General features: G+C 42.9%; 1 protein-coding gene across 3 annotated transcripts in view; it reads right to left on the bottom strand.

The window, feature by feature from the left end:
- Nucleotides 1-13,829, bottom strand: part of LOC143805336 (ectonucleoside triphosphate diphosphohydrolase 8-like) — a 57,051-nt gene extending 43,222 nt beyond the window's left edge. Inside the window, exons 1-2 of one of the 3 annotated variants that reach the window (XM_077284565.1) lie at nucleotides 13,698-13,722; nucleotides 8,398-8,636 (exon numbers count right to left, since the gene is read on the bottom strand). The gene's annotated coding sequence lies outside the window, so the exon portion shown is untranslated. Of the gene's footprint in view, nucleotides 1-1,507; nucleotides 1,561-8,397; nucleotides 8,637-13,697 lie in introns of those variants that run through there. The other 2 variants (XM_077284564.1, XM_077284562.1) reach the window with 2 other exon arrangements.
- Nucleotides 13,830-14,786: the final 957 nt, after the last annotated feature.

The following is a 14,786-nucleotide window of genomic DNA, read 5'->3' as shown; positions in this document are numbered from 1 at the left end:
TATAATTATATATGTACAGCTGGTATAACCTTGTGACGTCTGTGTATAATTATATATGTACAGCTGGTATAACCTGGGCATCTCCTGTATATAATTATACATTTACAGTTGATTTAACCTGGGCATCTCCTGTATATAATTATATATGTACAGCTGGTATAACCTGGGTAGCTTTTGTATATAATTATATATGTATAGCTGGTATAACCTGGGCATCTCCTATATATAATTATGTATGTACAGTTGGTTTAACCTGGGCATCTCCTATATATAATTATATATGTACAGTTGGTATATCCTGGGCATCTCCTGTATATAATTATATATGTACAGCTGGTATAACCTGGGCATCCCCTGTATATAATTATATATCTACAGCTGGTATAACCTGGGCATCTCCTGTATATAATTATATATGTACAGTTGGTTTAACCTGGTGGCTTCTGTATATAATTATATGTGCACAGCTGGTCTGTCATACATCCTATTGTATACAGTGACATGGAGCATGCTAGTATAACCTGGGTATCTTCTGTACAGCTGGTATAAGCTTTATATATCTTCTTGTATCTAGTGATATGGAGCATGCTGGTGTAACCTGGGTATCTTCTGTAAAGTATCGTATTTACTAATATACAGATTATCATGCACACAGCTCTGTCATGGCCACTTCCACATGGTTAACACAGGGCTGCAGTCTGGTAGAACAGGACTTTTCCATGGGAATCCAAGCACCTGTAAACGTCACTAACACAATATTTGCACTATGAAACATTGTATCTCATAAAGCACATAACCATCACATAAATGTATCAGAATTACTATGGGAAAGAATCCATTAAGTTAAACTTAATTTTCTAACAAGACTGAGACAAATACTGTACATCCTCTGGGACTCCCTATTATTTATTGTGTAGGACCAGAAACAGAACTTCTTCATATTATATATGGATTTTTGTGTAGTGAGTCTGACAGCAAGCCTTTCAGCAGCATGGAGTGGTTTTACATAAAATGTATAATCCAATAACATTAATAGTAAGGTAATAGAAGTTATGGTATAAAACTTATTTGTCTCTCAAAACATGATCCACCAGGTTCCGAAGTTAAAATCCAGACCATTGTTATATCTTTATGGAGTTTTTTTTTTTTTCCTATTGTGAGTTTCTTACCAGTCTCAACACATTGATAACCTTGGACTAATGTGAAACATTACAGCTCACATGGGAAATTAGACTGTAAGCTCTGCTGGCACAGGAACCCATGGGGCGACTTTTTTTAGTGAAGCAGTGTAAGATATACTGATGCCTTATTAAGAAAGTAATGAAATGCAGCTTCAATGGTAAAGTTTCCAGTCCCTAAGACAATATTATTATTATTGAGGAGGGAGGTAAATAATATTGCACCCATATTACTTCCCCTTTGCTACATAGCTGAGAAAATAAGCTATAATCGCAAGAATAATTCTGAGATCCAACAAGGAGTGTTTGTAGATCTCATTACCACATACCTCTGGAACCTGGAACCAACCCAGAGTCGCTCCTTCCTGAGATGCTGAGGAGGCTAGAAGACAAGTGAGAGGCTGGTTCTCCAAATCTCAATTTAAATTCTCCACTTCCCCTCCCACTTTGCACAGTGAAAGTTTAGCCATACCTAGTGCTGTTCAGTCACTACAAGTGGGATTTCACTTAGGTAAAGACTGTTAACTCCTTTCTTCCCTGTTTCATTTTAGCCTTTTAAAAACACAGGTTGCAAAAGGGTGAGAGGCCCCAGCCTGTGCTATCTCTCACAGGCAGATACTGCAAGGAGCAGTTTTACTAGCATTTCTTATTTTGATATTGCCATAAGGAGTGTAATTCCTCTATTATTTATTTCTGTTGCATATACAGTACAGACCAAAAGTTTGGACACACCTTCTCATTTAAAGATTTTTCTGTATTTTCATGACTATGAAAATTGTACATTCACACTGAAGGCATCAAAACTATTAACACATGTGGAATTATATACTTAACAAAAGTGTGAAACGCAAGGACAGGGTTCTCTCCCCTCTGTACCAGTGTGTCACTGTAAACCTGTTTACTGTAAATGATAGCTATAACCCTGTATGTAACCCCTTTCTCATGTACAGCACCATGGAATTAATGGTGCTATATAAATAAATAATAATAATAATAATATTCTAGGTTATTCAAAGTAGCCACCTTTTGCTTTGATGACTGCTTTGCACACTCTTGATGAGCTTCAAGAGGTAGTCACCAGGAATGGTCTTCCAACTATCTTGAAGGAGTTCCCAGAGATGCTTAGCACTTGTTGGCCCTTTTGCCTTCACTCTGCGGTCCAGCTCACCCCAAACCATCTCGATTGGGTTCAGGTCTAGTGACTGTGGAGGCCAGGTCATCTGGCGTAGCACCCCATCACTCTCCTTCTTGGTCAAATAGCCCTTACACAGCCTGGAGGTGTGTTTGGGGTCATTGTCCTGTTGAAAAATAAATGATGGTCCAACTAAACGCAAACCAGATGGAATAGCATGCCGCTGCAAGATGCTGTGGCAGCCATGCTGGTTCAGTATGCCTTCAATTTTGAATAAATCCCCAACAGTGTCACCAGCAAAGCACCCCCACACCATCACACCTCCTCCTCCATGCTTCACGGTGGGAACCAGGCATGTAGAGTCCATCCGTTCACCTTTTCTGCGTCGCACAAAGACACGGTGGTTGGAACCAAAGATCTGAAATTTGGACTCATCAGACCAAAGCACAGATTTCCACTGGTCTAATGTCCATTCCTTGTGTTCTTTGGCCCAAACAAGTCTCTTCTGCTTGTTGCCTGTCCTTAGCAGTGGTTTCCTAGCAGCTATTTTACCATGAAGGCCTGCTGCACAAAGTCTCCTCTTAACAGTTGTTATAGAGATGTGTCAGCTGCTAGAACTCTATGTGGCATTGACCTGGTCTCTAATCTGAGCTGCTGTTAACCTGCGATTTCTGAGGCTGGTGACTCAGATAAACTTATCCTCAGAAGCAGAGGTGACTCTTGGTCTTCATTTCCTGGGGCGGTCCTCATGTGAGCCAGTTTCTTTGTAGCGCTTGATGGTTTGTGCCACTGCACTTGGGGACACTTTCAAAGTTTTCACAATTTTTCGGACTGACTAACCTTCATTTCTTAAAGTAATGATGGCCACTTGTTTTTCTTTACTTAGCTGTTTTTTTTCTTGCCATAATACAAATTCTAACAGTCTATTCAGTAGGACTATCAGCTGTGTATCCACCAGACTTCTGCACAGCACAACTGATGGTCTCAACCCCATTTATAAGGCAAGAAATCCCACTTATTAAACCTGACAGGGCACACCTGTGAAGTGAAAACCATTCCCGGTGACTACCTCTTGAAGCTCATCAAGAGAATGCCAAGAGTGTGCAAAGCAGTCATCAAAGCAAAAGGTGGCTACTTTGAAGAACCTAGAATATAAGACATAATTTCAGTTGTTTCACACTTTTTTAAGTATATAATTCCACATGTGTTAATTCATAGTTTTGATGCCTTCAGTGTGAATGTACAATTTTCATAGTCATGAAAATACAGAAAAATCTTTAAATGAGAAGGTGTGTCCAAACGTTTGGTCTGTACTGCATAACAACAATATTTTTTGCAGCATTTTACATAGATGTGATCACTAACTTTCTCTGGTGGGCCCCACAACAATCCAATTTTTAGTGGGAGTGGAGAACCTGGAGGAAACCCACACAAACAGGGAGCAAATATGCAAACTCTATGCATGGTAACTGGGTGTAACTTTAGCGGGGGCAGGGGTTGCAGCCACACTGGATCCTGGAGCACAGTTCAGACCAAAAGTTCTCTTTAGCCCATAGGAGAAGCACAATGCTATTAAAATCCTGTGGTAATTAGGGGCCTTGTTGTAGATTTTGCATTGGGGCACACAAGCCTCAGATTATGCCCTGCTAACCACTAAGCCCCTATGTTGCCCATGTTTGGATACCCCTGTCAGTAAGATGTACCTCAATGGCAGCTAATAACTCTTATGTTGGCCATGTACACAGTTGCAGACACATTACTTCCGGTGTCTGCAAAACATTTGTTCCATCTCTCCTTCTCCCCCTTACACATGAACTCTCAGTTTGGCAATTGTGTGTTTTGTGACACTGCTGACAGTGGCTCATCTCACCTGAAAACAAAATGATCAGTTGTTGAAATTGCAACTCCCTGATCCTTCTCTCCCTCTTTAATCATCTGTCAGGAAAGAGTCGGAAGCACGCCGTACACTTACTGTACATATTACACAGTTTGTCAGTCCTGTAAAAAATCGTAGGGTTCAGACTATTTTCATCTAATGTGCAAGTGTGAACCTTGAAGGAAATCTGTCAGTAGGATTAACCTTCTTGAGCCTTCTATATGGCCATATAGGTCATAGGAAGCTGAATAAATACCTTGATATGTGCGATCAAATGTCTTATCTATGGCATTTTTCTGGGCTGTATTGTGCATAAATATGTGATTCTTCAAAATTTCTATTAGTCTATGTCTGATGAAGGGACCTGAGTAGTCTCGAAAGCTTGCAATTTGTTACCATCTTTTCAGTTAGCCATTAAAAGGTATCAACCACTGAGGACTCTCAAAATCAACCACTGAGGACTCTCAATTCTAAATATTTTTTTATTCCAGATAAATTTTCTTATATACAGCTATTAAGATCTATGGGCTGGGCATAGATCTCCCCAAGAATCAAGGTATAATTTTATTAAACTTTCTATGACCTGCGTGGCCAAATAGAAGGCTTAGAAGGGTTGATTTTACTGACAGATTCTTTTAAGACATCATACACATGACTGAGCTGTACACTTAGAGGCTGTATTTAGGCAAACGGAGTCCCTGCCATTCTGTACTGGGTGCTGTAAGCATTTATGTGTCGCTGTATGGGACTGCTATACAGCAACACTTCCATAATACACTATTCAACAGAGCATGCCGCCTGAATCCAACTCTAAAGGCCCCGTCTCACTAAGCGATTTACCAACGATCACGACCAGCGATACGACCTGGCCGTGATCGTTGGTAAGTCGCTGTGTGGTCGCTGGGGAGCTGTCACACAGACAGCTCTCTCCAGCGACCAACGATCAGGGGAACGACTTCGGCATCGTTGAAACTGTCTTCAACGATGCCGAAGTCCCCCTGCAGCACCCGGGTAACCAGGGTAAACATCGGGTTACTAAGCGCAGGGCCGCGCTTAGTAACCCGATGTTTACCCTGGTTACCAAAAAAAACAAACAGTACATACTCGCCTTTCGGTGTCCAGGTCCCTTGCCGTCTGCTTCCTGCTCTGACTGAGATCCGGCCGTACAGTGAGAAGTGAGAGCAGCAGTGACGTCACCGCTGTGCTCTCACTTCTCACTGTACGGCGGCTCAGTCAGAGCAGGAAGCAGACGGCAAGGGACCTGGACACCGAAAGGCGAGTATGTACTGTTTGTTTTTTTTGGTAACCAGGGTAAACATCGGGTTACTAAGCGCGGCCCTGCGCTTAGTAACCCGATGTTTACCCTGGTTACCAGTGAAGACATCGCTGGATCGGTGTCACACACACCGATTCAGCGATGTCAGCGGGGCCTCAACGACCAAAAAAAGGTCCAGGCCATTCCGACACGACCAGCGATCTCGCAGCAGGGGCCTGATCGCTGGTACGTGTCACACATAGCGAGATCGCTATGGAGGTCGCTGTTGCGTCACAAAACTTGTGACTCAGCAGCGATCTCGCTAGCGATCTCGCTATGTGAGACGGGGCCTTAACTCTGAACACAAAATAAGATCTATCTTATTTAAAGTTTTCTGTGTGGTTTAATGCAATCTATTTCTATTTGTTATCAGCAATTTCAGCCTGGGGAGAGGTTCACAGTAGTGCTCCCCACCCTGCCATGAACACCAATTCTTGTCACATATCACCAGTCCTAAGAGCCTCCAGAAATGCTGACATCCCTATGTGACTGATATAAGCTCCTCTTGTTATGCTATTGCACTATTATAAGTTAATGGCATTTTTACAGTTGCAATTACCGTAAGTCTTTTTATACATAAATTTCAGTTCCCCCCAAGTAATCCCTTTGTTGTAAAATAGCAAAGCCTCCATCCATATAACAAGGGGTATGTTGTCTGTATAGGATACTTGGAGCCATTCCAGAGGTACATTTATAATCTCGTCCCGTCTGGACTCCTAACTTGTTTTATTATGCTCTTTACCCCATGTCTCTATTAGAAGCTTGTGTTTATTATTTAATGTCATTAATCGAGTGTTGCAGGAAATTTATTGCGATAGAATGACTTTTAGAGGCGGGAGACAGAAAGTTCTAAATGATTTCAATGAATTCAATGGGAAGGTCAGGAACAACCCAAGTTCAGGTTGTGGAATTCTGAGCTGTAATTTCTCCTTGCTAAGCTATCAGATTGCTCCTCAAGGCTCCAAATATTCAGCCATCTCCTATAATCTGTAGATTCCAGAGATTATTGTTTATTTTTGTCCCTGAAATTCCAAACAAACCGTTATCCCTCCAGCCATCTCTATAGCTGCCTGGAGAAGTGTCAGTAGCTTTGCCAATATAATGAAACATCAAAGCAATATGGAAGCGTGTGCATTAGTGATGAGCGAACGTGCTTGGATAACGCGTTATCCGCATATCTTGGATGTGTTCGTATATTATGTTTGAGTCGGGTCCCTACGGCTGCGTGATTTGCGGCTGTTAGGTTATGTGCAGACAATCAGTAAACGCTGCGGCTTGGACAACCCACAGCGTCCAGCTGTTACAGCATAATGGATGGGATTTTAGACAGACATATGGCGCCTCTCTCCAGACCGCAGCATGTCAATTTCTTTTGCGTCTCCGCAAGATAAATTTCACCCATAGAATGTATTGCACGCAGTGAATCCGCATGGTTCAGTGAACACATGTGTTGAGGCTGTCTAACAGCTGTGAGACATGCAGCCACAGGAACTTGAACATAATATACAAGCACGCCCAAGATACTCGGATAACACCAGGGCATGCTCGGATAATACGTTATCCGAGCACATGTGCTCATCACTAGTGTGCATCTATGTCACAGAGATAAACCATAGCACAAGCAATGGCTATATAAGCACCAAGCACTGGTGCCAACCCCAGGCATATCACAAGTATCGGACACAAATGCACAATGCCCTAAAGATTATACTTTTAACTTTATGCTCAAAGTGATTCACACTTGGTGTCAACAGGATGTGGTCTATGGCAAACTCTCTGATTGCAAGGAAAAGGTCCCTGCAGGGGCACAGCTATAGATGTAGAAGTTGCTTTCACCTATATGGGTGTATTGGGGCCTGATAACAGATTTTTTTTTATTGGGGCTGAGAAGACATGAGTTTTACCCCTGGACCCTGTCTCCAAACTGTTAGAGGGCCAGAATTAGAGGCAAATACTAGCACCCCTTTGATGAAGTTTTGATGAAGTTCAAGGAGTATTTCCACATCCAGATTTCTGCTATTTTTTTGACTGTCTCATCAAAATTATCCTCCAGAAACAGAAGCCCCAGAGGTTGCAGGAGAGTGAAGACATAAACACACAAATAGTACATTGCACACAAAAAAAAAAAAGTAATATTGTAAGCCATGGCCCAGTCCTTTATTGAATACTATAAAAGATTCCAGACACAGGCCAAAAAAAATGAAGGTGATCAAAGCTAAAGTGAAATGTGCACAAATGTGCCTTACTAAACAGTAGATTCCCTTTGTCCCACTGTGATTTTCAGGAATGCAAAAAGTAATGACTTCTACACATTGCACTAACAAAATCTTAATTGTAATAGCATACTGCTATACACCCACCGATCCTAAGAATGAAGGGGCCAAGGCCTGGTATAGTGCTGTAACCCCCTTTTAAGTTCTACCATTGTGGTGGCGTCACCAACTTTGCAGGTAGCAAAAGGTCGCTAGGATTTCTGCAAAGAAAAAGCAATTAATGGGACAAAGTGCTGAAGCATTACAACAGCCCCTGATTCTCAGAATCAGTGGGGGTCTAAGCATCTTGCCATCACTTTATAGAATGCCAACTATATCAAGTCCAATCATGCAGCCAACCATTTTTAGGGCTATGTACGGTAAACTATAACCTTCTGTTAATGCTGCATGGCTTGAAAAGCTTGTGGAATAGATGGTGCTGATGGAAGAGTTTGCACATTGACACCATATTACATTTTTTTGCTTTCACTTTTACTCAGTTCATTGCAAAAACTGAGGTTATCCTATTGCCATATGTCTTGTGCAAGAAGGGAAAGGGGAGCATGTATTTAAGAGAATAAAAACTTTGAAGGGAGTGCTTCTTTAATATATTGCAATCATAGTATATGGCACTGTGTACTTACAATTGCTCATTTTGCCTTTCTGCGCAGCTAATTCTTCTCTTTTCTCCGCTTTATGTAGGAAAAGGAAGTCTCTTTACCCTGTATTTATCATCCCCCTCTTCAACTCCTAACCCAGCTGCTCCGCTCCTCCCTCCCAGGGAGTTTTGCTGTGACTTATGACTCATACAAGGAAGCTTCTCCTCCTGTTTCTACATAGAAGGATTCAGCTGGTCAGTTTATAATCACATGATGTCATTGACCTAATGAAACAGAGAATTACTGGGTAGAAAGGCAAAATGAGCAATTGTAAGTACACAGTGCTATATAATGTGTAATATATTAAGAGGATAAACATTTTGATGATTGTGCTTCTTTAATGAATGTATTTGTGCCCAATAACCTGATCTAATGGGACCTGTGCTGGTGTTTGAAACATACCGTATATATTCATCAGAAGGACCCCAGATCCCAAGGTCTCATTTAGTTCATGTTGTACAAGAATACTTCAGTAACGACACATATTAATAGTGCCGCAGACATTTTGTAATAGGATGTTCTATTAGCCACACGTTATACTGAAATCAATGCCAATTATTGCCTAAGAGTAAATTCATCTGCCATGAATCTCAGTGTCTGTAAGCATTGCCAGGATGCACTCAGGAGACCCAGAAGTACAGGGTGTTGGCCACAGGTATGATTACCTGGTAAAAACAATATGTGCTTATCCGTTTGCGACGTGGTCAAGGCAGTCCCCTGTTTAGTTAGTAGAACTGGCTCCCTCTTTAGTAGACTAGACCTTGCTATATATTACATGCACGGTGACATATTCATGGGGGCCATATGATAGTAATGAAAGTATGGGATTAGGGCAGTACACACAATGGTGCCTTCTGTCAACTATTTATTATGACCGTTAGGAATTGCCCCTACCACTAGATAGCCTGACAAACTAAACTAAGGGCGCAGTTAGGGTACTGTCTCACAGTGGCACTTTGGTCGCTACGACGGCACGATCCGTGACGCTCCAGCGTCGCTCCATTATCGCTCCAGCGTCGTAGACTGCGGTCACACTTTGCATTGCACGGCGCTGGAGCGATAATTTCATGACGTATTTGCGATGTAGAAGCCGTTGGTTATTGTGCGCACATCGTATACAACCTTTGTTACACGATGCGATCATGCCGCCACAGCGGGACACTTGACGACGAAAGAAAGTTTCAAACGATCTGCTACGACGTACGATTCTCAGCGGGGTCCCTGATCGCAGTAGCGTGTCAGACACAGCGAGATCGTAACTATATCGCTGGAACACAATTGGTTCTGAGCCTCCTATATAAGTAGGCTTTACCCTGTCATTAGCCATAAGCAAGTGTTCACATTAGGCATTCAGCTCAGATACCATAGGTAAGTGTTCACACCAGACAGTCAGTGTAGTTACCCATTCGATCTGAGATTACCTTGACGTTTTGGTGAATGGGCTCACAACGTTTGCAAATCTTGTGCTAAAAATCTCATGTGTTTGTTCATAAAGTTCATAAGCCAGTATGCTATTCATATTTCACATATTTCACATTTCCTTGTTTTTTAGCACAGATAAGTTTGGCCATTGATCTATTGTATATATCGCTGGAACGTCACGGATCGTGCCGTCGTAGCGACCAAAGTGCCACTGTGAGACAGTACCCTTACACACCTGAATTTACATGTTGTCCTCCTCTGTAACACCTCTGCCATTCAGCTGTCTACATAACCTACATTTAAGGGGTATTCCTGTTTTCAAGGGCTCAAATCTTCTCGCCTCCTGTGACTACTTTAACACTGTACAAACCTAAAATATATTGTAAATGGTTCCTAGCTTCGTGATCTTCAATCTCCAGCTGTTAGACATGATGGGAGTAGTAGTTTGCTACTCTTGGAGTCAACCATTGACACTTCCACCTCAGCCACCTCTAAACTTTTAATGCTCACTGCCTCCTTTGGTCTCACTCAATGGTCATCCGCAGCCACCCATAAAGATGGCCACACACTGGACCTCATCTTCACCCGCCTCTGTTATCTTACTAATCTCACTAACTCACCCCTCCCCCTGTCTGGCCACAACCTACTGACATTTTCTTCCCTTTCCTCTCCTAGTGCGCAACCCCCCCTCCACAAACTCACTCATCCTCGCAGAAATCTCAAACAGCTCAATTTACACTCACTCTGAGTCCCTTCTCCCTCTTACAGACATAGCTTCCTTCCATGACACAGATGCTGCTACCACTTTTTATAACACCACAATAACAGCTATACTTGATTTGGCTGCCCCCTCACACATAGCAAAACTCGTACAATCAACAGGCAGCCCTCGCTGATCAGCCTGACCAAAGAACTGAGACGGGCTTCCAGGGTCGCTGAGCGGAGATGGAAGAGATCTCGTCCTGCTGAGCACTTTATCGCATGTAAACAGTCCCTCACCAGCTTCCAAGTCCACTCTCACTGACGCAAAACAAACCTACTTCTCAACTCTCATATTCTCCCTGACTCACAACCCTAAACAGCTCTTCAACACTTTCAATTCTCTACTCTGTCCCCAGCACCTCCTCCCTCTCCTCTCATTTCTGCTGAAGACTTTGCCTCTTTCTTTAAGCAGACGATTGATATCATCAGACAAAGCTTTGGCTCGCAGCCTTCTATGCCTCTCCTCTTGACTTCTCAGCCCTGTTGTTCCAAAGCCAGTTCTCCACCATGACAGACGATCAGCTCTCCACCCTTCTGTCAAGATCACATCTCACCACTTGCACGCTTGACCAGCTCCCATCCCACCTCCTCCCTAACCTCGCAAAAGTCTTCATCCCAACCCTAACACAAGTCTTCAACCTCTCACTTACAAACGGTGTCTTTCCCTCATCCTTCAGACATGCATCAATCACACCTATCCTCAAAAAAAACTCCCTCAACCCATCCTCTGTGTCCTGCTATCACCTGATATCACTTCTTCCTTTTGCCTCAAAACTACTGGAACAGCATGTCCATCTTGAAGTGTCCTCCCACCTCTCCTCGTGCTCCCTCCTTGACCGGTTACAATCTGGCTTCCGACCACATCACTCAACTGAAACTGCCCTAACTAAAGTGACCAACGACCTACTAACCGCCAAGAGCAAGTGACACTACTCTGTCCTCCTCCTCCTGGACCTGTCTTCTGCATTCGACACTGTGGACCACTCCCTCCTGTTACAAATTCTCTCATCTCTCGGCATCACAGACTTGGCCTAGCCTGGATCTCATCATATCTAACAGACCGAACATTCAGTGTCTCCCTCTCCCACACCACCTCCTTATCTCACCCCCTGTCTGTCGGTGTTCCTTAAGGCTCAGTTCTAGGACCACTGCTGTTCTCCATCTACACCTTCGGCCTGGGACAGCTCATAGAATCCCACGGTTTACAATATCTCTACGCTGATGATACGCAGATCTACCTATCTTGACCTGACCTCACTTCCTTACCAAAATCCCACAATGTCTGTCTGCTATTTCATCTTTCTTTTCTGCTCGCTTTCTAAAACTGAACATGGACAAAACAGAATTCATCATCTTTCCCCCACCTCACTCTACTCCTCCACCCGATCTATCCATCAATGTCAATGGCTGCTCACTTTCCCCGGTCCCGCACGCTCGGTGCCTCGGGGTGATCCTTGACTCTACCCTCTCTTTCAAGCCACATATCCAAGCCCTTGCCTCCTCCTGCCGATTCCAACTAAAAAACATTTCCCGGATCCGTGCATTCCTTGACCATGAAACCACAAAAACACTCGTACATGCCCTTATCATCTCCCGCCTCAACTACTGCAACCTCCTACTCTCTGGCCTCCCCTCTAGCACTCTGGTACCACTCCAATCCATCCTAAACTCTGCTGTCCAATCCACCTGTCTCCCCGTTATTCCTCTCCTCTCTGCCAGGCCCTTCAATGGCTTCCTATTGCCCAGAGGCTCCAGTTCAAAACACTAATAATGACATACAAAGCCATCCACAACCTGTCTCCTCCATACATCTGTGACATGATCTCCCAGTACCTACCTACAAGCAACCTCTGATCCTCTCAGATCTCCTTCTCTACTCCTCTCTCATCTCTTCCTCCCACAACCACATCCAAGACTTCTCCCGTGCTTCCCCCATACTCTGAAACTCTCTACCCCAACACATTAGGCTCTCGCCTACCACGGAAACCTTCAAAAGGAACCTGAAGACTCACCTCTTCCGACAAGCCTACAGCCTGCAGTGATCCTCAACCTAATGAACCATCGCACGACCAGCTCTACCCTCTCCTAGTGTATCCTCACCCATCCCCTGTAGACTGTGAACCCTCGCGGGCAGGGTCCTCCCTCCTTATGTACTTGTGTGTGTCTTGTTTTACTCATGTTTATTGTACTTGTCTATATTTGCCCCATTCACATGTAAAGCGCCATGGAATAAATGGCGCTATAAAATTTTTATTATTAGTATTAATAATAATAATAATAATAATAATAATAATAATAATAATAATAACCACTATAACTGATTTGTAAATTAAAGAGCAGCAGTTGTTTTAAAAAAAAAAATCATAAATAATAGTGCATATGAAAAGAAGTAACTTTGCAATATATCTTATTAGAGAGAAATCCACTTTATCTCCTCCTGGACTGATCATTCATTCACAACATATTAGATTCTAGTGTGAAATCTGTCATCAGTGAATGCAGACTTTCCCATTACTTAGATAGGAGATGACAGTTGGTGCTCACAAACTTCTATGGAGAACTGTAACTGTCGGAGAACTTGTAGCAGCATGTCTGTGTCTGCCTATTGCTCCTCCCTCCTTCCCTCTGCATTGAACATTATAAGCACCAAATGTATCCTCCTCTGTAAAGGGAAAGTCTGTATTTACTGAAGTCAGATTTTATTCCTGAATTGAGAGAGGTTGGAGCAAGAAGCCATTTTCTCTGATAACATAAATTACAAAGCTGCTTATTTTCATGTGTTCTATTGATTTAGGATCTAAAAATTAAAATTACGGTTACTCTTTAATTAATTATCTTGCAATGCCAAAAGGTCAAAATCTATGCAGCACTATTCAGCAGGGGTCCTGGGCAATAAGTCAAGTAGTGACCCCATACTCAGCCTTTTTGGATACTAGGGTAAATGTAAATTCCTTGTAGTCTATGGTAGTAAAGAGATTAATTTTATAGTCCCTGGTAGTCTTGGGCAGTAAAGGGCTCCCATCGTCAGGGTACAGTCTGAGAAATGGCATCTCTCAAATCCAGCCCCTCGGAACATAAAAAATGATAAGAAGCACACTTACTCCTTAAGGGTCTCAGACCAAGTGTGAGCCTCCTGAGGAATCCGGACGTCTCTTCCACATAGTTGTTTATCTTTCTATAAGAAATCCTCTGAGTGAGCAGGGAGCGGCCGAGCAACCTGCCCACATCTACAGTGCAAGAATGGTTATGACCTTGGCTTCCTTCACTATTAAAATCTATAATCTTCTTTTTGTGTATAACCAGCGAGTGTGACACTTCCTTACACATGCACACAATATCTTCATATAAACTGTGCCCAGACTTGGTTGGTCCGATGCTAAATAACTTGTGCAGGACTCGCCAATGTAAACAAGGGCTTTGTGGTGGGTATGAAACCCCAGCAACAGTATGGCGGGTCTGTTCTGATCCATGCTATGGGACTTTCTCCATTTACTCTGCTTCCAACTAAAAAATATATATTTCATACAAAACATTTTTTAGTGGCTCCACACCTAGTGGTAAATGTGGCATAGGACCCATGTAGAGTGGGTACACCACTCCATGTTGGCTCCTTAGGTGTGGTTCTTAGATCTCCCATTTCCAGATGTCCCGCAGGGTGATGAAGTAAGATAGCTGTCTAACAAATGCTCGATGGACTAACCCGATTTCTGGACCAGTGTGTATTCCTTTTGTATGATGTGACCTCTGGCACCGGCTTACCTCCTGTGAGAGAAGATTGGTCATATTGAAATCCAACATATCTGATCCTCCTATCCCCTAACTTGCTGTCAAGCTATAGTTGGGATACCCCATAAATATAAAATGGTTGTCTGTTGCTGCTGAAATACACCGACGTGCATCTAATGTGTCTGGCCGTCTTAAGACCAACCGTAGGTTCACTATAAAATATTTTATATACAGCTCTAATATATCTATTATACAAAGATTGGTGACTCTTGTATTCTTTCAGTTTGGGTGGATGTTGCCATATTCGCAGACCGTGACGCCCAAATAGATTGTTAGTAATTGCATCTATTGTGTTTCCTGGCATTAGGTATTGAGTATACAGAGCCAAGTCATTGTAATGTAGGAGTAATGACAGTGAAATAAATACTTTGCAGTCCCCGGTAGGGCAGCAAATGTGCGGTCCA

This window comes from Ranitomeya variabilis, chromosome 2 (genome assembly GCF_051348905.1).
Source record: "Ranitomeya variabilis isolate aRanVar5 chromosome 2, aRanVar5.hap1, whole genome shotgun sequence".
NCBI classification, from domain to species: domain Eukaryota; kingdom Metazoa; phylum Chordata; class Amphibia; order Anura; family Dendrobatidae; genus Ranitomeya; species Ranitomeya variabilis.
The sequence above is the reverse complement of the archived record's forward strand: the minus strand, read 5'-3'. Positions and strand labels throughout refer to the sequence as shown.